We start from the raw sequence: 10,800 nt of genomic DNA, 5'->3' as shown, positions 1-10,800 counted from the left end.
GCTAATCTCAAGCTGTGCTATAGAGCAACATACTAAAAACTGCATGGTACTTGCATAGAAACAGATGGTGGATCAATGGAATCAAATAGTAGACCCAGAAGTAAACCCACACACTTATGGACTCCTGATTTTTGACAAAGTTGCCAAAACCATACAATGGAACATGTAGCATTTTCAACAAATGGTGCTGGTCTAGCTGGATGTCAACATGTAGAAAAATGCAAATATATTTATATTTATCACCCTGCACAAAACAAAAGTCCAAGTAGATTAAAGACCTCAATAGAAAAATGGATAGACTAAATCTGTTAGAATACAAAATAGGGAAGAGCCTTGAACTGATTGGCACAGGAGTCATCTTCCTGAACAGAACACCAACAGCACAGGCTCTAAGAGCAACAATCAATAAATGGGACCTCATGAAACTGAAAAACTTCTGTAAAGCAAAGGACACTATCGTCAGAACAAAACGACTGCCTACAGAGTGGGAAAGGTTCTTCAACAACCCTATATCTGAGAGAGGACTAATATCCAGTATCTCATGGATTGGCAGGACTAACATTGTGAAAATGGCCATCCTGCCAAAAGCAATCTACAGATTCAATGCAATTCCCATCAAAATACCAACTCAATTCTTTACAGACCTTGAAAAAAAGATTCTCAGCTTCATATGGAGAAACAAAAAACCCAGAGTCTACAAAACAATTCTGTACAACAACAAATCTTCTGGAGGTATCTCCATCCCTGATCTCAAGCTGTACTAGAGAGCAATAGTAATAAAAACTTTATGGTATTGGCATAAAAAAAGAAAGGAGGATCAATGGAATTGCATAGAAGACCCAGAAATAAACCCACACACCTATGAATACTCGATTTTTGACAAAGAAGCCAAAACCATTCAATGGAAAAAAGACAGCATCTTCAACAAATGGTGCTGTTCCAACTGGATGTCTACATGCAGAAAAATGAAAATAGATCCACATTTATCACCCTGCACAAAACTAAAGTCCAAGTGGATCAAAAACCTCAACATAAAACCAGATACACTAAATCTGTCAGAACAAAAAGTGGGGAACAGCCTAGAACTCATTGGCACAGTAGACAACTTCCTGAACAGAACAAAAACAGCACAGGCTCTAAGAGCAACAATCAATAAATGGGACCTCATGAAACTGAAAAGCTTCTGTAAAGCAAAGGACACTGTTGTCAGAAGAAAACGACTGCCTACAGATTGGGAAAGAATCTTCACTAACCCTTTATCTGACAGAGGACTAATATCCAGTATATACAAAGAACTAAAGAAGCTGAAAAGCAGCAAACCAAGTAATCCAATTAAAAAATGAGGAACAGAGCTAAACAGAGAATTCTCGACAGAGGAATATCAAATGGCAGAGAAACACTTAAAGAAATGCTCAACCTCATTAGGCATCAGGAAAATGCAAATAAAAACGACCCTGAGATTTCACCTCACACCCATCAGAATGGCTAAGATGAAAAACTCAAGCGACAACACATGCTGGAGAGGTTGTGGAGAAAGGGGAACCCTCCTCCCCTGCTGGTGGGAATGTAAACTGGTACAACAACTTTGGAAATCTATTTGGTGCTTTCTCAGACAATTAGGACTAGTGCTTCCTTAAGACCCAGCTATACCACTGCTAGGTATATACCCACACTTAGCTCAAGTACACAAAAGGGATACTTGCTCAACCATGTTTATAGCAGCTTTATTTGTAATAGCCAGAACCTGGAAACAACCCAGATGTCCATCAATGGAGGAATGGATGCAGAAAATGTGGTATTTTTACACAATGGAATACTACTCAGCAATCAAAAAGGAGGAAATCATGAAATTTGCAGGTAAATAGTGGGATCTAGAAAAGATCATTCTAAGTGAAATTTCCCAGAAGGAGAAAGACAAACATGGTATATACTCACTTATATAGACCTATAAGATATCATAAACATAATGAAATCTATACACCTAAAATAGATAAACAAGAGAGCAGACATGAGTAAGATAATCAATCCTCGTTTAGAAAAACAGATGGGGTGTACATTGAACGTATGACAGGAGTCTACTGAGCGCATCTGAAAGACTCTAACTAGCAGTGTTTTCAAAGCAGATACAAAGACTCATGACCAAACCTTCGGCAGAGTACAGGGAATCATATGAAAGAAGGGGAGTTAGTCTGATGGGGAAAGGATAGGAGCTCCACAATGACCAAATATATCAGGGCACAGGGTCTTTTCTGAGACTGACATTCAACCAAGGACCATGTATGGATATAACCTAGAACCTCTGCTCGGATGTAGCCCATGGTAGCTCAGGAACCAATTTGTTTTCCCACATATAGGGGAACGAGGACTATTTCTTACAGGAACTCAATGACTGGCTCTTTGACCTCCCCACCCCCCAAGGGAGGAGCAGTCCTGTTAGGCCACAGAGGAGGGCTTTGCAGCCAGTCCTGAAGATACCTGATAAAACAGGATCGGATGAATGGGGAGGAGGTTCACCCGCATCAGTGGACTTGGAAAGGGGCACGTGGAGATGACGGAGGGAGGGTGGGATTGGGAGGGAATGAGGGAGCAGAATACAGCTGGGATACAGTGTTAATAAAATATAACTGATAAGAAAACATAAAATTAAAAAAAGGACTAAAGAAGTTAAAAAGCAACAAATCAAGTAATCCAATTAAAAATGGGGTACGGAGATAGGCAGAGAATTCTCAATAGAGGATTATAGAATGGGAGAGAAACACTAAAAGAAATGCTCAACATCTTTAATCATCAGGGAAATGCAAATCAAAACAAACCCGAGATTTCACCTTACATCCCACAGAATGGCTAAGATAAAAAATTCAAGTGGCAACTCATGCTGGAGAGGATGTGGAGAAAGGGGAACCTTTTTCTATTGCTTGTGGGAAGGTAAACTTATACAACCACTTTGGAAATCAATCTGATGCTTGCTCAGACAGGAATAGTGCTACCTCAAGATCGAGCTAGGAGTGGTATAGCTGGGTCTTGAGGAAGCACTATTCCGAAGGACCATGTATGGCTATACCTACAACCTCTGCTCGGATGTAGCCCATGGTAGCTCAGTAACCAACTGCTTTTCCCTAGTAAGGGGAACAGGGACTACTTTGGACAGGAACTCAATGTCAGGCTCTTCGACCTCACCACTACCTAAGAGAGGAGCAGCCCTGTTAGGCCACAGAGGAGAACTTTGCAACCAGTCCTGCAGATACCTGGTAAAATAGGGTCAGATGAAATGGCAGGAGGTCCTCCCCAATCAGTGGAAATAAAAAGGGGCAAGGAGCAGATGAGGGAGGGAAGGTGGGATTGGGAGGGAATGGAGGAGTGGGATACAGCTGGGATATAGAGTTAATAAAATGTAAGTAATAATAAAAATAAAAAAATTAAAAAAATAATCCTGCTATACCACTGTGAGGCATATATCCAAAAGATGCTCATGTATACAAGGACATTTGCTCAACCATGTTTGTAGCAGTTTTATTTGTAATACCCAGAAGCTGGAAACAACCCAGATGCCCCTCAGTTGAGGAATGGATACAGAAATTGTGGTACATATACACAATGGAATATTGCTCAGCAATATAAACAAGGAAATAATGAAATTTGCAGGCAAATGGTGGGAACTGGAAAAGATCATCTTAAGTAAGGTATCCCGGAAACAGAAAGACACACAGGGTATATACTCACTCATAAGTGCATATTAGATATATAATATAGGAAAAACATACTAAAATCTATACACCTAAGGAAATGAATCAAGAAGGAGGACTCTGAGTAAGATGCTCAATCCACATCCAGAAAGGCAAAGAGGATAGACATTGGAAGAGGGAGAAAACAGGGAACAGGACAGGAGCTTACCACAGAGGGCCTCTAAAAGGCTCTACCCTTCAGGATATCAAAGCAGATGCTGAGACTCATGAACATCCTTTGGGCAGAGTGCAGAGAATCTTATGAAAGAAGTGGGAAACAGTAAGACCTGGAGAGGTCAGGAGCTCCACAAGAAGAGCAACAGAACCAAAAATTCTGGGCACACCGTTCTTTTCTGAGACTGATACTCCAACCAAGGACCATTTATGGAGATAACCTAGAACCCCTGCACAGATGTAGCCCACGGTAGTTCAGTGTCCAAGTGGGTTCCATAGTAATGGGAACAGGGACTGTCTCTGACATAAACTGATTGGCCTGCTCTTTGATCACCTCCCTCTGAGGGGGAAGCAGCTTTACAAGCCCACAGGGGAAGACAATGCAGCCACTCCTGACACTCCTGATGAGACCTGTTAGATTAGGTTCAGAAGGAAAGAGAAGAAGACCTATCAGTGGACTTGGGTAGGGGCAGGGGTAGAGAAGGGGAAGGTAGGGTAGGATAGGGAGGGGAGGAGGGAGAGAGCTACAGGGGGGATACAAAGTGAATAAAGTATAATTAATAATAATTAAAATAAAATATTAAAAAAAGAACAGGAAGGAAGAGGGAACAACCAGTTAAAAAGTGAATTCTGGAGGATGAATCAATGTGATGGGAAAAGGAAGGCCTCATTGACTCATCTCTGTTACAAAATCTTCAGTTAGTTCTCTCATAATATTAAGATATATTAAATCGAGTCAACATTTAAAAATATTAAAAGAATAGAAATCAGAAAGGAAGAAGTAAAAAGTATCATTATTTGCACATGACACAATAGTATACATAAGCAACCTCAAAATTATACCAGGGAACTCCTACACTGATAAACACCTTCAGGGATGTGGCACAAAAGTAGCTTACCTCCTATATAGAAAAAACAAATGAGCTGAGAAAGAAAACAGGGAGACAACACTTTTCACAATAGCTACAAAAACTATAGAGTATCATGATGCAACTCTAAACAAGTGACTTATATTACAAGAATTTCAAATGTTTGAAGAAATTAGAGAAGAAATCAGAAAATAGATCTCCATGTTCATAGATCAGTAGATTTAATAGAGTAAAAATGTCCACCTTGAGCAAATGTCCTTGTTGTATCCTTGAGCATCTTTTGGATATATGCGTAGGAATGGTAAAACTTGATCTTGAGATAGCACTATTCCTAATTGTCTGAGAAAGTGCCAGATTGATATGTCCTTCAGTTGAGGAATGGATAAAGAAATTTTGATACATTTATACAATGGAATACTATTCAGCAATCAAAAACAAAAAAAAAATCATGAAATTTTCAGGCATATGGTGGGATATAGAAAAGATCATTCTGAGTGACGTATCCCAGAAAAAGGAAGAAACACATGGTATATACTCACTTATAAGTGGGTACTAGATCTATAAGATAGGATAAACATACTGAAATCTGTACACCTAAAGAAGATAAACAAGAAAGAGCACCCTGGGTAAGATGATCAACCCTCACTTAGAAAGACAAAGGGGATGGACATCAGATGTAGGAGAAAACAAGTAACAGAACAGGAGCCTACTACTGAGGGCCTCTGAAAGTCTTTACCTAGCAGTGTATTAAAGTAGATGCTGAGACTCATAACTAAACCTTCGGCAGAGAACAGGGAATCATATGAAAGAAGGGGGAGTTAGTATGACCTGGACAGGACAGGAGCTCCACAAGGAGGAAATACATCTGGGCACGGGGGTCTTTTATGAGATTGTATCTCCAACCAAGGACCATGTATGTATATAACCTAGAACCCCTGCTCAGATGTAGCCCATGGTAGCTCAGTATCCAAGTGGGTATCCTAGTAAGAGGAACAGGGGCTATTTCTGACATGAATTCAATGGCTGGCTCTCTGACCTTCCTCCCCCCACACACACACCCAAAGGAAGAGCAGCCCTTAGGCCACCTTGCAGCCAGGCCTGAAGATACCTGATAAGCTAGGATCAGATGAAAGGGGAGGGGGTCCTCCCCTATCAGTGCACTTGGAAAGGGGTAGGGAGAAGATGAGGGAGGAAGGGTGGAATGGGGAGGGAATGAGGGAGTGGGATACAGCTGGGATAAAAAGTTAATAAACTGTAAGTAATATTAAAAATTAAAAATTTAATTAAAAAAACAAGGAAATAATGAAATTTGCAGGCAAATGGTAGGATTTAGAAATTATTTTCCTGAGTGAGGTATTCCAGAAGCAGAAAGACACATATGGTATATACTCTTTTATAGGTGGATATTAGACATATACTATAGGATAATCATACAAAAACCTGTACACATAAGGAAGCTAATCAAGAAGGAGGATCCCAGTAAGAATCCAAATCTTCATTCAGAAAGACAAACGAGATGGACATTAGAAGAGGGAGAAAACAGGGAACAGTACAGGAGCCTATCACAGAAGGCCTCTATCCAGCAGGGTATCAAGACATTATGCTGAGATTCATAGCCAAACTTTTTGCAGAGTGCAGGAAATCTTATGAAAGAAGGGGGAGATAGAAAGACCTGGAGGGAACAGGAGCTGCACAAGGAGAGCAACAGAACCAAAAAAAAAAAAAAAAAATCTCAGCAGAGGGGACTTTTCTGAGATTGATACTCCAAACAAGGCCTATGCATGGAGATAACTTAGAACCCCTGCACAGAAATAGCAATGGCAGCTCAGTGTCCAAGAGGATTCCCCAATAATAGGGGACTGTCTCTGACATGAACGCAGTGGCTGGCTCTTTGATCACCTCCGCCTGAGGAGGGTAGCCACCTTATCAGTCCACAGAGGCAGACAAAGGAGCCATTCCTGAAAAGACCTCATAGACTAGGGTCAGATGGAAGGGGAGGAGGACCTCTCCTCTCATTGGACTGGGGAGTCGCATAGGAGAAGAAGAGGGAGGAAGGGTAGGGTTCAGAGGGGATCAGGGAGGAGGCTACAGCTGGGATACAAAGTGAATAAACTGTAATTAATAAAAAGAAAAAGAACAAAAGAAAAACATTGTAAAGAAAATGTTCACCATACCAAAAAAAATCTACAGATTCAACACAATCCCCATCAATTCCAACACAATTCTTTACACACCTTGAAAAAAGCAATACTCAACTTTATATTAAAACAAAACAAAACAAGAGACCCAGTATAGCTACACAATCTCATCTAATAAAAGAACTTTTGGATGTGCCACTAACCCTGATTTCAAGCTCTACTACCGAGCTATAGTAGTAAAAACTGTGAGGTACCTGCATGAAAACAGAGAGAGTCATCAATGGAATTGAACAAAAGACCCACACAGAAATCCATAAAACTATGAACACCTGTTTTTTTCAGAGAATCCATCAATACAAAATAAAAATAAAAGAAGGTGTCTTTAACAAATGCTAATAATTATTTGACATCCTCTAGATATGAGCATGTAGAAATCACCATGTCTATCTCTCTGCGTTAAACTCCAATGATCCAAGGGTCTCAACAGAAAAGCAGAACCATCGATAGCACATTCACTACCACTGACAATTAATAATGGGGCCTCATGAACCTGAAGAGCTCTGAAGGGCAAGTGACACCATCAATAGGATAACACTACCTCGCAGAATGCAAAAAGATTTTCGACAACTTCATATATACAACAAATATATTCAAAATATCTGGAAAACTTAAGAAACTAACATTAACAAACCAAATAATCTAATTAAAAATGGGGTACAGATCTAAACAGAATTCTCAATTCTCTTTGATGGTCTAGAAACACTTAAAGAAGTGTTCAATGTCCTTAGTCATCAGGACCAATGGATAAGATAAAAGACACAAGTGACAGCTCATGCTGGTGAGGATGTGGAAGAGAAAAACTCCTCCATTGAACTCCATTGGTGTGCAAACTTGTATAGCCACTTTGGAAATTAATATGGTGAGATCTCAGAAAATTGGGAATCAAACTACTTTGAGAGCCACCAAACCTCTCTCAGGCATATACCCAAAGGACGCTCCACCATACCACAAGGACCCCTGGTTAAATACGTTAATAGAAGATTTAGTCATAATAACCAGAAACTGGAAATGACCTAGATTGCCTCAACTGAAGAATGGGTAATGAAAATGTAGTACATTTACAGGATGAAGTGAAACTCAGTTGTCAAAGAATAGCATCATGAAGTAGATTGGGGCAGAGGCAAATGATTCTGGGGCCACCCACTCTAAGTGACATTTTCTTTATTTTGCTGTTTGATCAGAGGCCAATTCCTGGAGTTCCATTAAAACCGTGTCACTTTGATGATGGCATCTTCTTGTCTTGCTTGTCTTGACCTTTTACACCTAGAAGAAATACAACAAACACTATCAACATGTAAAAAACCTGAATGAACATAGAATAAAGGCATCTTCTGAATTTGTGAGAGCAAGCATCATTCTTCACGCATCAGGTTTTGGAAAATTCATGGTTCCTTTCAGAGGATTTGAGTAAATCTGAGGAAATTAAAACCAATTTCTGCCTAGTAATCGCTACGAGTCAGTTTTGGTAGTTACTACCTGGGCAGTCATAGTATCATTCAAGGAGGCTTGAAGGAAAAATAGCATGGAAAGTACACCAAAATGCAAAAATCCTGCCCAATTCTTTCCTGTATTATGATCTCACTATTTGTCATGCCATTCTTTCTGTTATGAACTTTTTATACTTAGTGAAATCAAGATAGTCTAAATTTTGCAGCAAAAACTAAGAGTCCTTCCCTCAGGTGACTGTCATCTGTGGGAGATTCTCTAGTCTTGTACATAATTTCCTCTAAGTTGTTCAGTGATCATGGCAGACATCTAAGTCTCCAAAACCTGTCAATTTCAGACAGCTTACGGGCACTCACTGTGTTGACAGGTAACTGAATCTGAAGGATGATATGCTATTTGCACACTTGTGAAATATAGACAAGAAGATCTATTTCATAGCTTAAAGAGAAGGCTCCTTGGATACAGTGTTTGCTCCACAAGAAGGAGATCCAGAGTTCAAATCCTAGAAACTCAGGTAAAAAGCTAAGCATGGACACTCATGCTTCTAACCCCAGTTAACGGGAAGAAGAGACAGGAGTCTCACTGCTTCTTTTTGTCCTCCATCCAAACTCCAGGATCACCAACAGCATCCACAGAATAGATAAAAATGGAGAGCGTAAGTTCTAATAGCTGATGTCTTTTGGTCTCTGAACACCCACATGTATGTCACACATGTACCAAATTAACACATATACTTTATACTTTGTGTGCTTTGCATGAAGGCAGAGTGGGCAGAAGGCATGATTATGTCTCCTTATCAATCAACCCCTTTGTTTACCCTAGTAGAGTTCATCTTTTGTGTCTAGAAAAATGCAAGCCCACCCGAATCTATGAGGAAGAGTTTTATGCCAATCACAATGTTTACAATGGGAAAAGCCTAGTTGTCTGAATGCTTGGGAGAGAGATGATCTGAATGTTATTTCACTTTCTTTGTCACAAATCATTGCCACACAAGTCCCCTAAAGATACAGTACAGGTTTTACTCACTCATTTTCCACATCTTGGATGGAGTCAGGCAGAGGCTGATTCTTGGTCTCAGGAAGAAGATGGGGAAGAAGGCCAGAGAGAATGGAGAGGACTCCATAGATGATCCAGGGCAATGAGGCATAGTATATTGTGAGCATCATAAAAAGAGGAGCCAGGGACGCCCCCAAGTTAGCAGCAGTTCCAACGAATCCCAGTGCTGTTGCCCTTGGAGCATAAAACATAAAACATAGTTGAGAAAAAAAAAAAAACATAGAAAACTTGAACTTTTGGTGTTGTGACACAGCACCTTTCATTAATCATGGGAGTAAAAGTAAAGTATATTTCAACTCAAAGTTGATGATGTACTTTCCTTTGGAGATTTCTTTTTTTTCATTTGATAGTACGTTTAGCAAGAATTTGTAACACTAGCTCAGAATGATAAAAACCACATTTTCTGTCATGTATACATATTACATTTTGGTGTTTACATTAGTGTGCGTGTGTGCATTTTTGTGTGTGTTAGAGAGAGAGAGAGAGAGAGAGAGAGAGAGAGATGGCATGGGTATTTGTATGAAATCAGCAAAGTCAACATGAAAGAGGGAAGTAAAACTCCCCAAAGGCGAACATGATAGAGATTTCTGTGGCCTAGGAGAGTGCTAGGTGACCAGATCTCCAGATTTTTAGGACCACTGAGCTGTGGCTGTGGGTAACCATACCCAAGTTTCTGAAAGAGTATAGAATGCCATGTGCTCAGGCATCCAGCTAGTACAGGACCAGACAGCACAAGTTACATAGGCCTCCAGCTAATGTAAAGTCAGAGACCAGCAACCTGGTCTCTAGCATTGTGCCCCAAGTATTCAGTGTGTGGCACCTGTGCCAAACATCCTCTGAGAGACAAGAGCTTTGGTTCCTGAGGTCATTATGGGGCAAAGTTTTGATGTTTCCAGTGTTAAATATCACTCTAGGACCTGGAGTCTATAGTTCTGTAGTGGTAAAGGTTACTTTGAGCTCTGTTATACACAGCTTTCTGATAGTGGGCAGACTTCACATGCTAAGTTTGGCATCTCTCCTTCAGCAAGTTCATAGACTCTAATATTCTAAGATTTTGATTACATCTGGTCACCTTGGTAGTTAGTATCCAGCCCCACCCTTGTTCCTTAGCAGAGAGCCATGACAACTTCAGTAATTCATCTGTGAATATCATTTCATCAGTCCTTGTCGCTGAATGCCCCATAGACATTCCTTTAAGAAGAGTCACATAGAATAGGATATCCAAATAGGCTCTGGGATATATCCAAAAGGTAGCAGAAAATCCTCTGAATAGTACAGAAAGTAGACATCCGCATTCAAGAGGTACATAAACTCCCAACAGATATAATCAGAAAA

At 40.1% G+C, this 10,800-nt stretch overlaps 1 long non-coding RNA gene across 1 annotated transcript; it reads right to left on the bottom strand.

The window, feature by feature from the left end:
- Positions 1–8,107: 8,107 nt before the first annotated feature.
- On the bottom strand, positions 8,108–9,651 carry LOC132654761 (uncharacterized). Its single transcript, XR_009592478.1, has 2 exons — positions 9,436–9,651; positions 8,108–8,226 (listed from the first exon to the last, which is right to left on the bottom strand). It is a non-coding gene; the product is annotated as an uncharacterized LOC132654761 (long non-coding RNA).
- Positions 9,652–10,800: the final 1,149 nt, after the last annotated feature.

Source organism: Meriones unguiculatus, chromosome 1, assembly GCF_030254825.1.
Source record: "Meriones unguiculatus strain TT.TT164.6M chromosome 1, Bangor_MerUng_6.1, whole genome shotgun sequence".
NCBI lineage: Eukaryota > Metazoa > Chordata > Mammalia > Rodentia > Muridae > Meriones > Meriones unguiculatus.
The sequence above is the reverse complement of the archived record's forward strand: the minus strand, read 5'-3'. Positions and strand labels throughout refer to the sequence as shown.